Below are 5,751 nucleotides of genomic sequence, written 5' to 3' on the forward strand. Positions count from 1 at the left end.
TATACATTAAAAATAAAGAGAGCTTTTTCATTTTTTTTAAATATATAATAATATTTTGCATTAAAAAATACTGTTAAAATTAATATATTTTCCTTTTTATTCTATTTATAAATCACAGAGTAATCACTTCCACATTTACTTTTATTTTCAGCAGTTTATAATGCGAGGACTCTATCCAGTATTTGATTGCATTGATCGATATTCGAATTATTACTTCAACTTAACAAACGTAGTTAAACTAGAGTAGATAATACGATATCTTCTGAATAGCAGACAAAAGGTAGTATAATTGTCACAAAGGAGGAGCAAAATTGTTACAATTGCGATTGACAACTGAATACGCAGTATCAAAGTAAGTTTCCCAAGTGTCTCGCATTTAATTGAACAATCAATTTTACAAAAATGACCCGCATTGTATGTCTAAATTTTAACTGAAAATTTAACTGAAAGATAGCATCTATGCAAATAATTAATTTTATTTTTTATAAATATAACAGAAAAAAGTTACTATTATAGTAGAGGAAAGTTGTCGATACTGACATAGGTTTCATAAAACGACGCCCCCTTATTTCTCAGAAATTAACTATTGCACTTTATTAAGGGGTATAGATAGGGTGAAAGCCTGAAAAACTGGGAATTCTTTGAGATTTTTTTTTAATATTGTATAATAAAGTCAGATAACTTTGTTTTATGATGTCTTTATTCTATCAGTATACTGAAGTACGTAAAAAAATTTTTTTTGTCTCGGTTACTAGATTTAAGGCTGCTATACAAAGGGTAATCTTGAACAGTTACTTTTGCCTCGTTGACAATGAATCGACTATATGCGTTGTCCGTAACAAAAAAAAATTATGATAGTAAAAAATAAATATAGCTATAGCCGGACGTAGGGAAGTTACAAAATCGCAAAAAGTAACAAAATGGTGGATATGTGAATCTTTTTTTAATTTGGCTTTTTTTTTGTTACAAAAAAGTTGAATAAAATTGTGAAATTTTTATTAATTAAAAACCGGCTATGTCCGGTGATAGAAGTAAGTTTTCTGAATAAAGTGCAATTTACACCGAGTCAATAGGTCGAATAGATTTTTTTATTTGCTATCAACCAGGTTGACAAACATATAATAAAGAATGGCTCAAAAGAATTAAAAAGTAGAATAAATTTAAGAATAGCTACGAGCCAATTAAATAAGAAGTAACATGTGAAATAAAGGCTTTAAAACAGACATAAAATTAGAAAGAGAAACAAATTGTATTTATTAAAAACTAACGTTTCAACCGCAATCGGGTCATTTTCAAAGTTCACATAGAAGTATATAAATAGCGGAAAATAAAAATTAACATACGTGTAAAAGTTGAAAAATAATAATTATAAATAGTACTTCGCTGTCTAGGTCACAACATAAGTCGCATATAGTTGACAATAATGCCGATATTAGATCCATATACCAAATTTTAAGCTGCGTGTCCAACACACCGAGAATATGTAGTTTGACAAACATGATTTTGAGAAAAACACGTTTGAAGTTTTACTTTCAGATTACTATATTGCACAAATTTAAATAAAAAAATTTAAGTTACTCTTATTCGGCAATCCCTGGACCATATAATAGCTCTTCCGTATCTAAAAAACGTTTCTTCGAAAGACGCCAGAAGCAGTTCTAGCGCTTAAGTGACTTTCGTGCGTACAAAAACTGCTACGCTTCGTCGTACAAAAACTGTTCCGTCAATTTTTCGAATACCTCTTTAAAACTTGGCATATGTATTCTCGATACTTATACTTTTCAAAATATTACAAAATTAAAAAATCGATTTTTTCAAAATTTTACTCTGTCTATACTCCTTAATACTAATAAAATCATGATCTGTTTAGCTAATTAAAGAAGTACAAACTCATAATTCGTACAAACTCATAATTCGTATATTTGTGGCTTGTTTCTATACCAAATCAGTTAAAAACAAATTCTATAACGAATGCGAAAATAAAATTCTTACGATTTTCTTTTGCAAATTGCGTAATTTAAATAATAGTGACTATATTGTTGATAATATTATGTTGTTTTAAATGCTTTTAATTTCCTATAAATTAGTTTTATTTATATAATTTTTTTCTTTTAGCTTTTTCATAATTTTTCACGATTTTAAATTAAAAATTGGAGTGCAGCGTAAACCGCCACACTTGTCTGTAAAACAGATCATGAGCTAACTTAATCTTTATATGTTGCTTTGTAGTGTCAAATAGCTCTATTGGAGCTGAAGACAATCGTGCATATATAGAAAAACTCTTGACAAACTATCGCGTTACATATTTACAGAATAATATAAACTAAAAATATGTATATAATTCAATAAAAATGTTTTATAACGAAGTGGAAAGATTCTTGAAAATCTTATATATGTACACTTGTAAGTACTTTATACAGATAATTCCTGTAAACAAAAAAGTATGCGAATACGTAGCATTACTGCTTAATGTGTTAGTTTTGGAGCCTATTTTGTCAGACGCTTATTTTTGCTTATCTTACGAAAAAATTAATTATTGAAAAATTGCAAACAGTATTATAAAAACTGATTGTACTACGTGATAGAAGACACTTTTTAGTTCGTACTTATGTTTTAAAGTTTTATTTATCTTTTGTTTAAGAAATATTGTCTAAAAACAAAATGGTATGTCGGTATCGACGACTTTCCTCTAATATAAAATTACTTTATTACTTTAACTTTTTAGATATAAATTTTTTTATTTAATTACGAAAATATGAAACTTAATATATAAGTCAAACTATATAGAACTGCACTAATAATTGTAACGAATCTAATAATTGTAATTTGACAATTAATTATTTTATATGTAATTATTATATTATCGTAGTCACATATTATATCATTACTTTATTACGAGTGTCACAATTAAAAAAATTAAACAATATATTTATATTTATTAACCGTATATTTGAGAAACTCAATTAATACTAAAATGTAACTGCCTATTACGGTCGGAGCTGGATCTTCGTTGCTTTAAATAATTCAATCTTGAATTACTTAATATATCCTATATATGTACTTGCATATATACCATACTGTAGTCTTTTTCAAACTGCGCGCCGAATTGTTTTTCCGGACTAAATAAACGCAATTAAAACTACTCTAGTAATCGCGAATTAAATTGACAAGCAATTTTAATAATTTGATGCTACCATCAAGCATCATATATTATAAAGATGTTAATCTATAAAAACTATTAATAAATTTATTGCGAAAAATATTACCTCAGCCGGGACTTGAACCCGGATCTCTTGTAAACCGTACGAGCGTCCTGAGCCATTAGACTACTGAGGCCTTTAAAAAAATTAAGTTTTCTCAGAAAAGAAAAAAAAATTATTTTTCAACTTAAAAAATTATTGACTATAATAAAATAATATCGAAATAATAATATTTTCTTAATACGTTCAAATGTCATTTTTCTCATTTTTAATTTCATAACTCTTAAAAAAACCAACTTCTTTTGATTTGTGACGATATTTTGACGGTATTTTAATAAAGTTAAGTTAGTTCAGTTTTGATAATTGGTATCTAAGATAATGTTTACTTAATACATTCATAATAATATATATAATTCGAAAAATTTTTTAACTGAATCACTTTTAAAGTAAGAAAGCAGTAACTAGTAACAACGTTACAATATTACTGTCATATTACTGAAACATTGCAATGTTTGCTCTGTTTTCTGTTCCTGCACTAGACTGTTCTAGAACTCTCTTTCTCGCTTTAAATAAATATCAAACGTATTTTTATCTCACTTTAAGTTTCAAAAGTGTACACTAGTTCAGCCACAGAAAACAGATCTGTTGTTGCAATATTACTGGAATGATCAGTGCTGTATAGAAATATTTGCATATGTTAAAACGATATTTCGTCCGCTATACAATCGAGAGAAGTGATATCTGTGATAAAAGATAAACAATAAATTTCATAAAAATTATATTTAATTTCGCAAATGCATCTTTACTTTTATCAATTCCATTACACTACAGCTTATGTGTTTTACATATACGCGCGTTACATATACACCGTTGTATGTATTGAAACGAGGGCAGATAGAGAGGGTCGATGGGGGTGGTTGCTGGGATTTTCAGTACGCGCGCGATCTCCGTGCCGAAAACATGTTTCTCCTGATAGTTCGTACAATCTTCAAATTCGTGTGAGAAATCAGTTACTAATAAAAATTATGTAAAAAAATCGCTGTTGATGACATATTATATTTAACGTATTGTTGTGCAAAAATGAAAAATCTAAAAACAATAACGTTAATAATTATTTTTAATTAAAACATAAGACGGAGAAAGTATTAAAATACGATTTGACAATAAATATTTATGTTAATTTTTGATCGTGATAAATATATACTCAATTGGATGTATATAATGTAAATGACGGATCGTGATTTTGAATGTTCATCAAAAGACAATTAGCTGTATATCTACATACTAGTGAATTAATCATGCCGACGGTTTCCGTTTAAATGCTGTTATTAATTCAGCAATTCACAAGCAGATGATATATGGTGTAATGTAAACGCATAAATAGATAAATTTTATAGGTAATTAAATATAAATGTCTGATAAATTGATATCAAAATACAATAATATTTAATAATATTAAAAATAGTATAATGCAGTATTATAAATAAAGAAGAGTATTATAGTTCTACATTCAGTATACATAGAATGTAAAGTTGTAAATAAATGGTGAATGGAAAGTGCATCAAAGATTTAACAATATTTAAATTAATTGTGCGCGGGTAAACGTAAATTAATTTTTAATTTGCATACAAAATATTAATACGTAAAATGTATCACGTTAATTAAAAATTAAACGTTTATTGCACGAAATTAACTTTTCATAAGTCACTTATAATCGTATTGACTGCGGTTAGTTCGTACGTTTAGATGTGCATTTCTCTTTCCGCGCTGATTTGCATAGTGAAGGTGCTGGCACTCCGGATATTACATATTACGTACTTATGATGCAAAATATGCGATATTATATGGGCCTATATTTTATGGCACGTTGAACGTTGGCTTTTGAGCACTTTGTTATATATTGCACAGTAAAAAATCGTGCGTCCATATGTAGAATTTTTCTTGTGTTACCACATTTTGATTATTACTTCAATGTAAAATCAACATACAACTGGTATGTTATTATTTTTGTAACATTTTGATGTGTCAGATTCATGTCATCTTTCTAACTTAATAATTGCATATGTCAATTAAAAATGGAATATTATTTTGAGTGTTTTTAATATAATTGTTTCAATTAATCTATATATATATCTCAAAGTTAATTTAATATCTAAGAATTTTTTCATTCACATTATACGAACAAAAATGCTTTATTAACATTTTCTTACGAGTTCCTGCAACTACTCTTTTATGTACTCTACTTATTTTATATGTTAGTTTTAAATCACCCTTAAAGTCAAAATAACAAATATAAATGTAAAGTATTGTGTCAATTATTTAACATTACTAGTTCGTTAATAAATAACACAAGATGAATGAGTTACTTTAACTTAAAATTTAAAGTGGATCTTCTGGGATATGTAAAAAATATTAAAATTAACATTTTCTTTTTTACTGTGTGTGAACATTTTAATTAATGAAGTCTTGTAAGGCGGAAGCATATAGACATTTAACGCGACGTACACCAATGTACACCAACGTCGACATTTATGTTATAATACTTATAATA

The sequence above is a fragment of the Trachymyrmex cornetzi genome, unplaced genomic scaffold, assembly GCF_001594075.2.
Source record: "Trachymyrmex cornetzi isolate Tcor2-1 unplaced genomic scaffold, Tcor1.1 scaffold28, whole genome shotgun sequence".
Classification (NCBI taxonomy): Eukaryota; Metazoa; Arthropoda; class Insecta; order Hymenoptera; family Formicidae; genus Trachymyrmex; species Trachymyrmex cornetzi.